Raw genomic sequence first — 18,738 nt, forward strand, 5'->3', positions numbered from 1 at the left:
TCTTAGATGAGACCAGTAGGTGGGAGTGTTGACCTTATCCCAGAGCACTCACAAGCCTTAACATAACTTTTCTTGTCTGTGAAACGCCAGTTCCCAAGAAATGAGCAAATGAATCTTATCTGTGTTTTGCTACTTTAAAAGATATTATCTTTTGTGTCACACATCAAAGTGAGCCATGTTTCAGAAGTACTGCATTGTCCATGTATTACTTTTGGCATCACATCTCGTTTGGGAGATAGAAGGAAATTCTCTGATTTTCTGTGTTTCATTAAGCCAACTTTGATACTCATCATTCCCATAGGTGATGAGGAAACTACTGCTCACCCTGGAAAATGCCCTTGATTTACAAGAAATCAGAATGGTGGCAGAAAAGGGAAGAACATGAAAACACCTGTACTTACACAGAGGAAGCTGACAAGGAAAAATGGGAGCTTTAGAAGTAAAGACGTTCATATTGGTTTTGAGACTCAGTTACATTTTTGGAAGCTTGGGTCCATTTCAAATAGGATAATAGAACAAAAATCAGTAAGAAATATGGGAAGGAGAGCTATTTCTATGCCAGAACTGGAAAGTGGATCTCAGTAATCTGTAATGTCAATGTCTCTAGTTTACCTTTCATTTGGTCGTCAAGACATCTAGCACCAAGCTTTACCACTGTGTCCATTAGTTTGTTATGCCTCTGTATTTTGGATGTCCATATTTAGGTAACTGTGAGTTATAGTGGGATTCTGTGAAAGTCGAATACTGCCTGCTGTGTCTCTGTGAGCTGGAGTTTAGCTATTACCCCGCTTTTCCAAAGTATGGCATCACTGAGCATATCCTAGTTCGATACTCCAGCTGGGCACCAACAAGCCTCAATCTCCCTGACCATCTCCCAGTAGGATCTCCATACACACCTCTGCCTGTGGTACAAGAGACCCATTTCTGCTCAGGCCTGAGTACCCAGATCCTGCCTGAGCAGCATCATGGATGTGTCAGGCTCCAGTCCTGCTTCTGGATATCTTTGGCTGCACCTTGGACCTTTGTGTAGGCAGTTTATCTTCTGGCCTCTCAGACCCATATTGTAGCTTGCCTCCAGCTCTGTCTCTGGTCCTGTCTCTTACTGCTTTTGACTGGACCCCCAGGATGGACCCAGGGTCTGATTCATTACTGCCCACTGAGATAATGTACACATCCACAGCTGCTGTTACATCCTTGGATGGAGTACATGCTGCCTCAGGGGTGAGCACCTATGGCTGGCTGGTGACAAACTGAAGGTACCATCCCTCCTTTAACCACTAAACTCCTGATTGTCCATACATTTTAGCACTGGCTAAGCTGCTGTCCACCAAAAATTAAACATTGTTATGAGACTGAATTGTTTTCTGGGACGGCAAGAGGCAGGAATACTTCCAACTCTCCCTGAAGGACTGCAAGGAGGGAGTATGGAAATGCATGCACAAACTTGTATTCAAATGGCACAGGATGAAAGGATATAGGTAATGAAAGCAAATCGTTACAGTAGTATACAAAATATAGAAAAATAATATAAGCTAGAACTTGAAATATCACCCCCAAAAACTTCCCATTAGTACAGGGTTGAATGGCTCTTGGTTTGGTTTTTTTTTTCAGCTTGGGTGTTTTTTTGAGATTACTCTACAGAGAAGACCTACTCATGGTACTAATGTCACCACCATCAAAAACTGAAACAAAATATAAGATGGTAACTTACACCACGGAGAGATAGCACAACTCTACCACAATTCTGTCAGTACAGGCCCTCTTTTCTGTACTTGCTACAAACCCATGACATCCAGCCCTGCTAAGAGACATCTGCACAAATCTATCACATGTTGTGACATCCCTTGATGTTTCCCTCTGGAGAAGGAGAACTTTAATACCTGCCAACAATATCTCCTACCAACTCTGCATCTTTAGACAAATAGAGATACCAGATATCACACCAAAGTATGAGATGAGAGACATTCTTTCCTGCCATGAAAGCAGTTCAGATGTTTCCTCTGTAATGGGTCTACTTCCAAGGGCAAAGGTTCTACAGTTTGGCAGGATGGCAGTAATGAACCTGAAAACCTCTTATGTCTCCTATTTGCTAAGTGGGAGGAGTCCTTCCTTGGCAATTGCGCTTCAAGTCTTGTCTTCTTCTGTAGTTATTGATGGATGCAGCACCTGCAGGGAACAGAGAGAGACCATAACTCCTGACTACTTTGTAATTCCAGTCTCGTCTCTAATGTTACTCTACCAGAAATTTTGAAATAAGAAAATTTAGAGCATAACATTTCCATTTGCACTAAAGACATAAAAAAAAAAATAAATACCAAGACTTGGGAGGCAGGAAGAGGAAGAGAGTAGAGAGCTGAAGTGAGAAGTTCTATGGACAATGAACCATGGTGGCAGTTTCATACAATAAACAGCAAAAGCCTTTAAAGGACTACTCTTCTGGAAGACTCCCTCTAGCAAAGACAAACCAGCTTCTTTTTGAAATCTAATCCATCCATCTCTTCAAAGAAGAGGACTTCAGCATTTTCACCAGCATTCAGTAGTGACAGGATTCCTGAAGAGCCTGTGCATTGCATGCCCATGACCTATCACAATTCCAAGGAAGTTGGAGGCTGGTAATACCTCTGCACACTATTAAAGAGCTACAGTTTATTCCTTAAAGCCTTGGGAAGACAGTTGCAGGACCAGAAATCAGCCTCCATACAAAAAGTTCAAATCTTTCCTACAAATCACTTGAAAGAAAACATTACACATTACACATTCAGCCTTTTAGATAAAACAAAAACTAAAAACTTTCCAGTATGTAGGAAAGACTGTTGCTGCTAAGAAAAGAAAATGGAACTGGTAGTTCTTTTAGTCTATATTTAAGAATTTGCTTAAGCCCAAATCTATTTATGTTTTGAATAAGTGTGCAGTGCTTTTTTAGAAAGTATATAAATTATTGCCACTTCCAAAGGTCGTTTAGGGCTCTAAGACCACTAACCTTACAGCTGCTGGCCTCACAAGGAGCTATTTTACTGAAACACATTGAACATATGCTCCTAATTAATTTACACCATTCAGAAGATGCTTATACAAAATCTCTCTGTCTGAGGTAAGGCTTTATGTTACACTGGTCACCACAGCATCTCAGTACTTTCCAGCCAACCTGCTTCACAGAAAAAGTACTGCTGGAGTCTTCAGATGAAGATCATCTATTCAATCCAGCTGGACCATCTGGGTTATTTTCCAATCTTCTTTCCAGTGCAGTTTACTTTGACTCCTAAAAAAATTACTAATCCCATTTTTCATACTTGTAACTGCAGTATCATTATTATTATTTCACTATGCTATACCATTCACTTTATTGTTTTTAAAACTGTCTGTAGATGAAGGTTGTAAGGGCTGATATTGCTGGAAAACATTTCTTAATAGGCAATGCATATTGTGAGGGGGGAAAAAAATCTACTTATGAAAGTGTCACACTGTTCTGTAGTGAAATTCTGATTCAAATAGCATATATTGTCTCTTGCAATATTCACAAGAGTGAGTGGAAAGGGCTATGCAAAACAACATATGGTTTTTAAATTAAGGATAAAATATGTTTCTGCACATATATCAAGAGTTATTTTGTAACATATATAGAAGCTGCTACATATTTTTGCCAAATGTTATGGGTAAAAGTCTATTAATGTTTAACGACACTGTGAGTCTGATTTTTAACAGAATATAGGGGTTTTATTTTTGCAATTTTTTATCAGTCTCTGTTGTAACCTTGAAAATCAGGTCTCTAGCTTACCCTCTGAGCACTCATAAAAATGAAATCATTAGTCACATGTTATTTATCCATATTGCAAATTACAGATATACCATATCTTGTAGACCAGTAACCCACCAACCTCAGTGATCCTCTAAGGATCCTCAACAGCTTTGTCAAATAACTACTGAAGTTAAACTGGCATTCATTTAAACATTTAATATGTTATCAGTTAGTTTTGAAGATGGGGTATTGTTAGCAGTTTCTTGAAAATAAATACAAGTTTTGTTTTTTGGAGTAAAGCTGCAATTACAGTTGTTTCAAATATCTGTCAAAATGACCTGTTAAGGTCAGCAGCCTTGCACAGAAGGTTCACTAATAGAAAATTACACTTGCAGAGTAGTTTTCAGTGTTTGACTGTCAAAATTAGAAAAATGTACTGAGTGGGCTTTGAGAGGGGTCTGTCCTGGAACCAGAACTATTCAAGATATCCAAAAGCACTTTGCAAGGCTAAAAAGTATATGTTCAAGTGAAAGCAAGTTGGCAGCTGTGGCAGAGGATATATGCTGCTGGGAGGGTTAAACAATTCCAACAAATTGCAGAAATGGTCTGGAAAAAATGACATGATATTCAGAGGGTCAAGTGAAAGATGGGATGTTATGTAGGATCCATCAGATACATACATACAGGATAAAGATCAACTGCCTCTGCCTGAGGCGACTAGAAAGGGAAACACTGAGCTTAAACATCAGGAAGGACATTCAGGTTGGGCATTAGGAAAACCTTTTCTTCTGATAGAGAGTAGCACTGGAGACCACAACACAGAACAGGATGCAAATTCCTTATGTATAAGCAGGCAAGCTAGTCATGGCAGGAATGCTGTATCTGCCCTGGGCAAGGAAGATGGATTTAATGAACAATAAAAGCAGTATTGTTAAGATAGTTTTTTTCACAAAGAATAGGGTTGTTAGTCACTTAAAAGGGGAACTGCAAATGTAGCTACCCAACTTGGTGGGCAGACTGCAAAATAAAGTAGGTTCTCCATTCATGACGTAGGAAGAAGAGTGCAGGAAGGGGGATGTGCCAGTTACTGGCATAGAAGGAGATACTAGTGCAAGAAGAAAGGAAAGATAGTCTGGAGATGAAAATCAGGGAATGGAAGGATATTTGCTTCTTACTGCTACTCAGTGTTAGCAGTGAAGAAGATAATGAACTGGCTTGCACCCAGATAATTCACCAATTGGTATGCTGCAGCCAGGATGTAAGCATGTGTTTTTTGCAAGTAGTAGAAATTTCTAAGCTTCCCAAACTTCAACTTTTCTATGCCATGATTTCCAATTCTTTTCCTCTATGAGTTAATACTCAGAACACTGAAAGCTTTAGCAAGCCCTTAATACTAAAAACTAGAGTTACCTTATATCTCTGTCAGATCTTTTTTGTCTTCCAATTGCTCTTTATTTCCACCTGAAAAAAAGTAAAGAGCAAATGCAAGGTACTCTGTTTGAATTACAGGTCTGTCCTGAAGGGAGGCCTGATAATTCCAGAGAAGATTTTTAAAACACGACCTGGCTTAATTTTAGAATGAGGAAGAAAGCACTAGATGTTGCTTATGTCATCCTCAATGGTACAGTAGTAGTTTTAACACAGAAGTTTTCAGTGTAGAGTATTCTGTAGAGAACATGTATTGGCACATATGTTATCCACCAAGTCTTCAAATAGATAACAAGTCTTCAAACATTTGATGGATAACAAGCACATAACAAGTGGATAACAAGTCTTCAAACAAGTGGATAACAAATCTTCAAACATTTTCTTCACTTGTTGCTAAGTAGGTGGAACTGTGATGAATGATCAGCTCCATAAATAAAGTATCCCATTAGCTTCTTTGCCTTTGTATTAGGCAAATTTTGCCTTACGGTCAAGTTAGATGCTTAATGATTGTCATATAGTAAGTCCTACTCAGTCTTTGAGCAAAGTAATTGGAAATAAAATTTTGAGAACTGACTAGACCCAGGTAAGATGCTTAATTGTGACGGCTACTTAAAAGCCCAAGTTCATTATTGCCAGGGTTTCTGCTCTGTCAGTTTGACCTGGAAGATACATTTTGAACTATGACAATGTGAATTTCGATATCTGCTTTGATTTATTTTCATGCTCTTCTCTGTAGGGATCTTTGTAATACCTCTCAGGTCTCACTCCTGAGTCAGCACATAAGTGATTAAGCAATTGCACAGCTGTCTGGCAGAAGTTACTTGGAAATAATTATTAACTTTCTTAAATGGAGGTATTGAGTCAGATTATTGCACCAAAGAATTTCTGGATGCGTCTTGCATGCTCCTTATGTGCTATGCTCTTTGTTTAGTGAATAGTTTTGCAACACTGCCCACAAAGTTGGGAATTCTTCGGGACAAATCCTGGGTTATATTTGTTTCAGCAAAAGGAAGGATAGGAAGTGGAAATTAATTCTGGGCCAATTTGTATTTGGAATGGATATCCAGCCAGCTCAAAAATGAAGCCAAATGCAATGCAGAAGGGCAGTCTTTTACCCAACAAAAATACAGCCATTCATCCACACCTACATGCGGCTGAAGCTAGGTAGGCCCCTTCACTCTCACCAATGTTCTAATTAAAAACAAAACAAAACCAAACAAAACCAAAAACCCCACAACACTTAAATTCCATTTAGGTTTGTGGAGTTGGAGGCCAAAAGGGACTAGATCACATGGTGTAACCTCTAAGTCACAGGTCATTAAATTTTACTCAGTGGCCCTGTTGAGCTTGGTAACTTTTATTTGACTAAAGCACAGTTTCTGTTTTGGCTTCCAGTAAGGCAAGCAATCTTTATTTGAATGATAAAGAGGCAGAAAGCTATTATTTTTGTTTAGGCATATGTTTAGTGCATATGTTGGTACATATATGTTCTTTTCTTTTAGCATTGGAGATCTAGGTTTTAGCTTGGAGGATAGGGTCCTGTAAGGGAGCGAGAATGTAACCTGTGACCCAGCTGTCACCCATAAGGCTCGCAACATTATCTGTGCTTTACTGAGCAGAAGGATATGGGAAAGAGGACTGAGAGGAATGTATACAGACACACACCAGTGCTGGTTCAGCTTCATCTCATGCACACACACTCCTTTCAAGGTCTCCATTTAAAAACAAGGAAAAATCAGGTCTTTTTATTAATCCCCTAATTTACACAAATATAGATGTGTAATGTTTTCCAAACCACACTTTAAAGGCTCACATAATTAACACAGCAGTACAAACCACTGCTATTCTAGCTGAAGAAAAAGATGTGGATAGTGTTAAAACAAGATTCAAACTCAACAGACTGAAAGAGTAAATCACTCACACTCAGATGTTGTGCAAGTTGATTTGAATGCTTTGTGTTTTATTAATACAATAAATTACGTTATGTAACAAATTAACTAGAAATATATGGTGTGCTGATATTCAGATTCAAAAGCACAAACATCTTTTTGGCAGGCTAATTGACTGCTCTTTTTGAAAGACTAAAAATAAAAACTCTCCTTTTAACAGGAATGGGATGCCTTATGCTTCATACTTTGTTCTTTAAATCTTCTTAGAACTCCAGCTTTAATTTGCTGTTTTACCAATACTTCACCTAGGGTTCATTTTAAATTACTTTTAAGAAATGCTACACACCTTGCAGAACTTGCAGAGTTAGGAATCAGTATAACTGAACAGCCACTAGAAAGCAATCTTCAAGCTACAGTTAAGCATACAGATCATACTTTGGCTATATACCAATGAGATTTTAACTTGCTATATTTCAGTTGCCCATATTTATGTATCTTCTCCTGGTCTGGCCAGCTATTGTTTTCTAGCTTCCTTCCCTACAGCTTGGATAGACTAAAATAGCCTGCAGAACTTCTGGAGGAAATATTTTATAGCCCTCTCCAGTAAAAGCTTGATACAAAGCCATTTAGCTTAGTGAATGTCTTTCCATTGACTGGAGTTTGTTTCCAACCTTATGGTTCACAGGCTCAGCTTTTAAACTACTACACTGAAGTTCATATTGATGAAATTAGGTGACTATGTTACTTATTACTTTTGATTCAGCCTGCCAAACAGTGTTTTGGTTACTGTAATTTTTGTTGATCACTGCTCTAATGAACTTGAGAGAGAATCTGATTCAAAGCTCATGGAGCTCAGGTAGTGATAAATCTGTATTTGCTACAACAGGTGCGATGTAGAATCCAGGTCTGCAATTCTTCCCTAAACATGTACAGCTACCAGAACCCAAAGAGTAAGTCTGACTGTTCCAGCTGTGTTGAGGACTGAGGTACTTGGAAATGAATCTAAAAGGAGATACCTTGCTGTCTTATAATGAAAAAGATTGTGCACCTAACCTCATTATTTGTAGCCAATAATTTGGTTCCTAATTTTTAATGAGGACTCCATTTCCCTGGATGAATTTGCAGCTGCCTGAAATCTGCCAAAAAGAAAAACATGGTAAAAATGCGGGTGGGAAATCCTGTTTGGAAAAATGGAGACCATCAAAAAAATCTAAATACCCTTTTCTGTAGAGATCCTGTCCTTTACACTGTCACACTGTGCATTGCTGGCCATCTCATTCTAGTCAATGGGAAGTTTGGTTGGATAAAGTAGACAAGTAATGCAGGCTGACAGGAATAGTCCAACAACTTAGAAATACAGTTACAACTTGGTTAAAGTTCCAGGAGCCTCCTACAGGCTTTGTCAGACCTCTGTGGTTTCTGTTTGAAATTATAGCAGATTCTTTCCAGTGGAGCGTAGCAGCCGAATGTGTGCCCCATGTGCAGAGTGGGAGGTTTCTCACATTCCCACCTTGCAGTCAAAATGTTTTCTGGCAGCAAGAAGTGCTAATTTAACAAATTTCTTTCCAGTGCCATTTTGCCATCAGGCAACCAGAAACATCCCTAGGTGTTCAAAGGAGAGGTGATGTTCAGAATGGAAAAAAAATAAACTTTATTCCACATAGCTTGAGGCCACTCCAGAGACTCTGTCCTGGAAGTCCCTGTTCAATTCTGCAAAAAGCCAGTATCTGACCTGATACAAGTTTGCATTTAAATGAATCTTGGTTCAGATGCCATCAAGGAGAATAAAGCATATGCATAATTTAAGATGAGGTCCCTGCATCTGTGTCACAGGAACTCCATCCTGGTTAATCAGTTTTCTCCTGTATATCTTCCTTTACCTTCTTTCTGCCCCTCAGTTCTTGTTCTCACAGTGGCCAAAACAGTGCTCATCCTGAAGTGGTTACGGGAACTTTCTTTAAGCCTGATGAAACATCTTTCTCTGTTTGACTCAGTGAGTTTAACAGCCTAGTGCGAAAGGCAAAGCACGACTGCAAAGCACGCCCTTCTACTCAAGCCATAGGGATTTTTGTGCAACTGCTCTTTGCCTGGCCAGAAGAAGCAGCTCTCCATAAACATCCTTGAAGGAAAACAAAACAGGCTGTACGATGAGCAGGGCGGTACTCAAAGAGATTAACCACCAGAATTAAGCAGATGCTTTTACTAAGCATCTGGCTCAGCCACTCCAATGGCTAATTTGATTCAGAAAGCAGAGACGCTACCTCATAGTCTATAACCCATGAATCAGTGAAAGCATATGACAAAGATGATCAAGTAAGTACAGTCTCCAAAATTGTAAGACTTGTTAGTAGGGTCAGTGGTTGGACTTAGCTGATGCTGTCACTTCCTCATGTCCATGGGCCAACTGTGTCACCAGGGCTATAGTCAAACACTTCAGCTTGATGGCTCGAGTGTTGCCAAACATACTTTCCTCACAGTTAAACAGAGAAAAAGCTTTTGTTTCAATATAGTGGCTGTAAAACACAAATAAAATGCTGAACAGTTTGGGCCAGATTCTCGGGTGGTTCATTGGTGCAGGAGAGTCTAATGGGGACAGGAGGCTGCAGCAATAAAAAGTGGTAACAACCTCAGTTACACTCAGGGACATTATGGGTGTAGCCCTGGATTCTACAAAATGTTTTGGAAGGAGAGTTGTCATTAGTAGATCTGATCTCTGGAGCCTACAGGAGCCAGAAATGAGAGTATCAGAAATGTCACTGCTAATCTGCCCTTTAAAGCAAAACAAAACAAAACATAACAAACAAAAACCACAAACTAAAACAAACAACATCCCCTCATTTCTTATGGCAATAGCCTTGAGAGTATGACTTTGTTAAAACCAGTCACTCATGTTGAAAATATGTACTTGGAATTTTTTTCCCCTGGGGTTGTAGCTTATTAGTGGCCTTTCTTACATCAGCGCATGGCTGTCCTTTAAAATGCAATATGGATCTGTCATTCTGGGGAAGTGTTGGGGAATTTGGTCTTTTGGTGCTGTGGCAAATGCTTTTGTCTGTATTGTAAAAGCAGTGCCCTACCCAGCCATTTGGCACCTGGTGCTTGAGGCCAGCTCAGATCTGGTTCCATTGCAGAACCTTGGAACCCTGCTGGGGAAAGAAATGGATGAGAAAAAGCCGTGGGAAATGGGGGTCTGGTCCCCTTGACTTAGGAGCTCTGTTCAAGCTAAGACACTCAGCCATGGTCCCTGTGCCTGGCCATGTGCCTCGCTGATCTGGATACTGGCTCTGGCTTGCAGACTTGATATCCTGGCTTGACCTTGACATTGCCTCATCACTACAAACTTGACAAACCTTGGTTACTGTCACAGGACCTTCTCTGCTCATTGTTTTTTGGTGCTACAGTACTGCACTCTGTGCCAGTGAGATTGCTGGCTGATCATCTGGCTGTCACCCTCACCTCCCAGCCTCACCCCTGCTGCTCCCTGAAACTGGGGTTGTCATGAGTGTTTGTTCAGCTGTCAACTTTAAAAATGTGGTGTCAAGCAACAGGGAAATGATGAACTGGGTGAGACAAATTTAATCCATGGGACTCAGTCTTCCACTCTCTGATTGCAGTTCTGCTACCTGTATGTAATCCTGAAGAGTTCACTAAGAGCAGAAGAGCACAACACACCTTTGGCCGCTGTAGGATTAGCTAGTGCCATTTATGAGTCTGCCTGGCACTTGAAGACCTGGGGAATGCAGTGGGATTCTTTGACCCTGGGGAGGTCAAGAATCCACTCCTATCAAAATACTGTAAGTCTGGAGTCATCCTTGAAGCATCAAGTAGAATGTCACTCATTCAGGGCAAGGTCAGCTTTTGTAGGTAATTCCTGATGAGTATTCATCTAGTCTGTTGTCAGAGAACTAAATTGTGGAGCTGCAACAAGCTGCCTATTCCAGTACTGTAGATCCTTAACATTAAAATTCTCCCATATCTTGCCCTACCAAAGGAGCACAGAGAATAGATTACTCCCTAACTCTTTGTAGCAGCTATTTATGTAGTTGAAAACTGTCCTGGTCCTTCCTTCCTGTTCAAAGTCATTCCCTCTTATGCTAAAAGATCCCACTTTTTCCCTATCTTTGCTTCCATGGTTTCTAAAATTTTGATAAATTTCATGGCTTTCCTCCAGCCTCTCAACATCCTGCAACAAACACAGTCCCCCCTTTGAGACCCTAGTGCTAAATAATGCATCAGTATTACTTCAGGTATTTACAGATTATACACCTGTATCTATACTGTGTTTTCCTATTTCAGCAACAATACATTATTGTTGGTTTCGTTGTAAGCTTTGTACTTCTTTCTACATCAGAGTTCCTTATTCTGTTTTGTTTTTTGTTTTTTTTTAAACTGATGAGTTCCCCTCCCACCTCCCAGTGCAGTATTTTGATTTTGTCCCTGTGGAATTACCATGATTTTCCCCACAGACCATTTCCTTATTTTATCAAGGACACCACTGGAGATAATTTTTATTTCTAACCCAGCTTATTTGCATTCCCCCTCGGCTTCACAGAAATCTTTCTATTTCATCTTAAAGTAAACACCACCTTGCATAGATCCATTCCTTTGTGGATCCATTCCTTATGGATCTTAACTGTCAATCACATTTTAGCAAAAAACATTACATAAGTTGTCATTCAATGTCATCTGATAATAGTTGCTCTTCCATTGATGAGTTCACCAACCCTGTTTTTCCTGTTACTAAGGCACTGACAGAAGGATTTCACAAGCAATGGTTGCTAGGACTAACATCTCACTGGCCTTTCTGGCGTTGCTCCCCTGTGCTGTTGAAAATAAGTACTTAGTACTCTGATACACTTTCTACTTCCTGTATAATTTCCTCCTATGTTTGGGATCAAAGGGATATAACCAAGTTGATCACTTACTCCGCTTCCTGACCATCTTCTCCACCTGGAAAGTTTGCAGTTGCACCTTTAGTATAATTTCTTTCATGGTACCTAATTTCTTTTTAAATTCACTTTTTTTCCTTGGATGAGCCTTCCAGGAAATGTTACTTAATGACCTTCTGGATAACTGAAATTCGTCTTCCTGAAATTCTGTTGACTTTTACTGTTGTATTGCCTCTCTCAACTCCCAAGGAAATGTGAATTCTGTCATTTCCCTGTCACAGGCACCCATGTTCCTCTTTGACCAGCTCCAGTGTGCTCTGTTTTTTGGTTTGGAGACGGCACTCTTTGTGAAAAACCAAAAGAAGGGCTGCCAGGGTCTGAGTCTGTCAGCACTTAGCATACAGTTAATGCATTGTAATAGCTGTAATAAAGGAGTAACTTTATGTATCATTCTCCTGGTTTTGGTCACAACTAATCACAGAACAATTAATCCTAGGCATATAAGACTGAGGAACAGCTTTTACTCACTTGAAATATGCATGTTAAAAACAATGGTATTAATTCTTACTTTACACTTAGCCACAAATAAATGCAAAGGCATATATAAAGAGAGTAAATAGCATATATCTAGCCAAATATAAATGCTGTTACAAAAAACACAATGCCAGAAAAGCTAAGAGTCCCCTCTGGTCCATATCTTGGGTCTCTTACATTCTGCTACTCATGCATTCTATTACTGGGGAGACAATGTGGAAAAGCAACCAGAGCTATTTTGAGCCACTTTCTAAGAGAATAATCCAGACTGGGGGACAGTGATTTCTTTTTTATTTTCCTGTTAAAAATTGTTATAACTTATTTCTTTCTCTGCTATAGCCCTGAGTTCAGTGACAAGGAACAGACACTGACTTAATGTCCCATTTCAGTTAATTGTTTGAATAGCTAACACTTGCTTAATGGGAACTCTCTTAACAGACACCATACCACTCTGTGAGTGCATTGTTTTTTTCCCATGGTGGTCTATTTTATAGTGTGAGAAATCCAAGGTTGTTGTTTTCTTTTCTGATTAGAAGTCTTTTGGACAAGATTTATGTAAGAATATGGGTGTATATTAGCCTATATTTGTGTAAGCCATAAAAAAGAAGAGAACCCCTGTATTCTGATGGTTTTCCAGAGCAGCAGTCCCTGATGTCCACATTCATGTTAGTGAGTGGATTAAACAACTTCAATAGGTTTACTACCTCTGCATTTTTGAAGCTTACTCCCCATAAAGAAAATGTCTGTAATAAAAATAACTTGACATATGTCAGGGCCATAGATGGAGATACCTTCTTCAGGGAAAAAGAAACCAAGTCCAACAAATAAAATTTTAGTCTGTCATATTTTTATATTGAGGTTTCTATTCTCATCAGGCTCGGTGATTTCTTCATGTTGTTTTTCAAACCTATTAGTTAAATTTTGACAGCATTCATTCTCTAAGACGTGTTTTCGTATCACCGCTATCCTGCTGGAAGCACTGCATGTGAAGACCCTCATAAGGAGTTGGATGTTTGGGATTCAGCTTCTCTCTTTGGCAGCTTCTCTAAAATATGCAAAGATGCTTGACAACTCTAGAAAAATTATGCTTGTATAATTTTCTGAACTTCGACCATTAGACATCTGAAAGAACTGCCAACATCTCCCTTAAAAGTCTCATGACTCCTTGTACATACTGAAATAATCACATTGAGTAAAAATGTTTCTAATCAGTCACGCACAGAGAATTCTACTTTTCCTTCCAGTTAGAAACCTATTTCTTCTCTCAGGTGTTTTAACTCCATTGGCTCCAGTCCAGTTATCACCAGCTTACAAAACTGTAAAGGACAATTGCATATGCTAACACATCGCTGAACCTGATGCTTTTTGTATTCATGGTTCTTTACTTCCTTCTGGGAATGAAAAAGGGACATTTATTTGGTGTTTCTTACAGAAACAATATCCACAGTTAGGTACCTCCAGTGCTGGCTGAGGTACAAAGGAACATTTGTTAATTATATCTGTGTGCTTGAGGAACACATTACACTGAGGGCTGACTTGCTTGAGGACCACAATCAGTTAGGTACTAGACTGTCACTGCCATGCTCCTTTTTAACAAAACAGTATTTCTTTTAGAGTCAGGGCTTGGCTTGGATTCCTGGTTGCTTTGTCCAAGCCCCAAAGGTACACACAGTCCGGCCTGTCCCTCCCTGCCAACAGGTTCCTCCAACCGTGCTCATGTCCCAGAATCCCATGACAGACCCCCCACCCCCCTGCCCGGTTCCCAGAGATGCTGCAGAAGGGCCAGACTCAAGCTCCTCACAGCCCTGCCCAAGTGCCTAAGGCTATCAGACACAGGCCACCACTGCTGCACAAAGCTCTACGAGCATTCCCATTTCCTCACGCCCGTGCTGCTCCTGCACCAAGCACAGGAGGGATTGAGATTTGCATGCCCGGTCATGGTGCTGTTCCAGTCTTGAGTCTTCCAGGCGTAAATCTTTAGGATGGATACAGACAGTTGCACAAAGCTCATTTTAGATCCTGCTCCTCTATCAGTTTTATTGCAGGGTAGCATGATTTCTCTGTAGTGTTGGAGACTGATGTGAGAGAGCAATATGGCACTGGCACTGCCTCTGCCTTTGAAACACCATTCCGCACAGAGTGCTGCAGAAGTCACATTGTGACAGCACCAACAGGAACAGGGTCTCTGCCTTTCAAAGTGTGCCTCTGCCAAGAATTCAGCAAATCTGGCCTGTCTTACCCACCCCTTCAAAAGTAAGCAGACGAGCCTTCCTGAAGAGAGGAAAAGGAGGCTGTTAGTATTTTGTGGGCTGGGCACAGACCACAAATGCTGAATGCAAAGGGCTCCAGCTGGGAGCCAGTACTGCCAGGAATTTTTCCCCACTCTGTAATGCTGAGCAGAAGTACTGATGACTCAACTTTTCAGGACTGCCATTTTCTACTGAGAAGGTCCTATCGGAAAGAAATTCAACAGCCTGTGGGGAAAAATGCAAGATTTCTCATGTCCACCCGAAAGGCAAGGGATTCTAAAGCACTGCTTATTTACGGGCCCTGGCCTTGAGGCTGGCTATCCAGAACCATCCCTGAATCCTCCTGTTTCTGATCCACCTGCTATTCCCCATACCAGGGTACTGAGGTTGTGGTTCACTCTACATGCCCTCAAATCTTCAAACCAACAGTTAGAAAAACACTTATGAGACTTTCCCTTTCATCCTCTTGCCTCTGCCCGCTCTTCACTTCTCTTTACTTCTTCATGAGATCTGGTACTCTTTCCTCTATGACTTCTTACTCTCACTCCAACATCTGCACTTTCACATTGTAGCGGATCTCCCCTGGACTCACCCTTCCCTCCTTTTCCACATCCTTTCCTCACCTCCCTAGATCTGTGAAGTCAATGAATACAACTATTTTCTGTCATTACTTTAAAGTAACAAAGTAAAAAAAGAAACTATTTCTATAGTGCTTTATTCTGAGCCTACCAGTCCCCTCGCTCACCTGCCTATATAAACTAAAAGCTCCTCAGAAAGAAAGTGCACTCAGATACACCACCTGTCCTCCCCTGGCTCCCTTTCTGCAGTCCCCAAACCACCCATGGTGGCGTTTTGAACAACCTCTAGATGCCACCATGGACTTCACAGCTGGAGACAGGATCCAAAGTATTCTCTAGCTGCAGGTAAGCAAAGTGCCATGTATTCTGGTCAGTGCTCTTCTGTGATCCCTGGACACTGCTCTAGTGGAGTTGCTTAAACTGTTGGATGTGGATCATTCAGAAGAATCTCAGAAAAAACAAAAATAATCACTTTTCCCCTTTGTTGCACTGAGTGATGTGGAGAAAGAGGGCTCCACTTGATTCAATGACAACTTCTAACTCCTGTACAGAACAGGATACAGTCTTATTATGTAAACTTTTACTGCAGTTATAGTATGAACTATACTATTACTGTAATAAATTAGGGATACCTTTGTCCCACAGTGAATAAAACCAGCATTTTAAATCAGCTATTTCTACCTCTGAAGTTAAAGTAAGGTTACTTATTTCCTGAAGGCACTTAGAATCGATTCACATGAGATTCTTAAACCACACAGTTACCTTTCCAAATTGCAAAAGCAATGTGGCCACATCCCCAATTGAACATGGAGATCATCAAGATTGCAATATATGTGGTATTCAAGCATAATAAAGCTTCAGTGTATATATGTTCTCCCTCGTTTTGACTTTCCCTTAACATGTAAGATGCTATTTTTTGTAATCTAATGCTCTTCAGTGTACAGTACACTTCTCCTCCTATTACTCCTTTCTTCCTTCCTCTCAATGACATTTATTTTCTCTCCAATTTCCCTGTTCTTGCTCATTTTACATTATTTCCTGGCTTAACCAGCTTGATTCAATCAATTATGCTCTCCATCCTTCTTTCTTCTCCACGATACATGTTTTTACCCACCACCAAGCAAATTTCTTAGCATTTGTCCTATCTCTTTATCACCAATTCTTGGGGTGGCAGCTTTAAAGATAATGTTACACATGCTATTCTTTTTGTCTCCTTAGACTCTGTACTTGCTGGGCATAAAATTTTTACTGGATGCCCATGCTTACACAAGCATCTCCTCTTACGGGGATTCAAGGGGGCTAGAGGTGCAGATGTGTATCAGTCTGCTGTCTCCTCTGTATGTGAAGGCCTTGCCAGTTTTTCTGAGGATGGAACCAGGTCCACACAGATGTGTGAGAAGGTGATTATAGTGTGGGCAGACACAGCTCTAAGTAAGGTAGCACATGCAATGGTACAGGTGCTGGAGGCAGCAAGGAGTCATCAGTGCAGGTTAACGCTCAGAGTGAATATTAATCCTGGAGTCCCTGGGGGATGCTGGTCCAGTTTTCAGCTGCAATCTGACACAAATTGCTGTCAACACCAGAGCAACTTAGGTAAAATCTAGTACCTGGGCCACAAATGAGCCTTCAGTCTCTTCTGTAAATGTACATTGGAAGACTTTGGTGACAGAACAGTCTTTATACATTAAACCTGGAATATGCCTGTGCATGCCAGGGGCAGACCTAGAAGGATTATGGTAGCTGGCTAACAGTGTCTGCAACTACTCTGCTACTGCCAGACTTATAAACAGGACAGAAATTTAAACAAGTTTTTTTTCCGTTTTCTTTTTTTCCTTTTTTTTTCCTTTTTTCCTTTTTTTTTCCTTTTTTTTTCTTTAGTCAGCTGGAACCTGAACTGGGCTGCATCCTGTCTCGCTTCATCTACCTGTTTTTAGTATTAGTATTGATGAAAAATGCAAGTATGAACCCAGCTAAAGTGTTCTCAGCTAAGTCTCAGCTAAAGCTGAGGTGCTTCCCTTACAAAAGTGACAGACATTGCAGAGTCTTTTGCTCTAAATCACTCGGGAGTGCACACACTGAGTAGGAAGAAAAGCTACTGCTCTGACCAGGGGAAGAGCCAAAGGTGTCTGCCATATGAGAGTAAAACCGTGCACAAGGTCATCATTTTTTAAAGGTGTGAACCAGCTTCCCTGCTCAGTGGAGCACTTTTGGGAATAACAGTCAAGGAAAATGCTACATCTGAAAAATAATTCTTGGGGGATATTGGACAACTGGGGTAAGAGAAATTCTACTTGGAGAAAGTAATCAAAAAAAGGCTCTTAACTGCACATGTAGGCCCCAGGGATGTGAGCTCCTCTAGCCCAGCTTCAAGACTTTAGGCATTATCAGCCCTACTCACTGCTTTCTTGGGCAGAGGAAGGAAGAAAGAAAGCAATATTGACTTTGCAGCACATTTAATGGACTGCCAATGAAAGCTAGAAATGACAAGCTTATCTGGCCCCAAAAAGGACAATTTTTAAGGCTCGTGCGTTGCTTTATGCAGCTCAGATCTAGCAGGAGAGGGAACAATGTATATAAGCAAGTAGAGAAAGGAAACTTGCTCTAACTCCCTCTAATCTCAAATCCTCGGTTTTCAAATAAAGTTTTGTCCCTTATTTCTGGTAAATGGAATCCTGAAATTCTCAAAATCTGATATCCTTTTATTTTTTCAGTGTCATTTTAGAACTGAGAGGGTGGCATTCATATTATTTGTGCTGTCCCTCCTCTTTGAATCTGCGATTGCACGCCCATAAAGCAATCACTAGTGGAATGAAATCAGTTTTCACAAGCAGTGAAAGTGTTGCCAACTTTATAAAACTGCATGTTCTTGGGAAAAGGTTTCAGAATCAGGATGCAGATTGTAGAGAATGTACAATTGGGATGACATATTGCAACTAAGTAACTGTGACATAATACAATTTCTCCATGGCATCACAGACAGCGAGGCCGCAAAAAGGGGATTTAAACTGAGAGCATGGGTAGTAGCGCACAAAAAAACCCAATCACAATTTGAGAGTACAGTTCCATTTGAAAGGCACTATGCTGTCAGACTCCACATTTCTTTAAAGAAACGGGTTTTCAGTGACACTGACTAATCTTTGACCATGCACCATAGTAAGCTGTAACAATAGAAAAATTATAGTAAGACAATCGTCTGCGTATGCGGAGGCTCCATCATCCAAGCATACATTGAGAAAACTGGTGCGACAGCTTGCATGGATTAACAGCAAGCGGGCAGGCACCTTCTTCCTTGTACACACAGCAACCCGCTGCCTCGGGAAACGGGATGCTGATCCAGTATCTCACGAGAAGAAGGCATATTTGTTACAAATCCCGTTTTTCCAGAAGCCTTTGGGCCACTTGTAACCGGCGGCAAGCCCAGGAGCACCACGTTTA

This window comes from Manacus vitellinus, unplaced genomic scaffold (assembly GCF_001715985.3).
Source record: "Manacus vitellinus isolate BGI_N305 unplaced genomic scaffold, ASM171598v3 scaffold_33_pilon, whole genome shotgun sequence".
Lineage (NCBI taxonomy): Eukaryota > Metazoa > Chordata > Aves > Passeriformes > Pipridae > Manacus > Manacus vitellinus.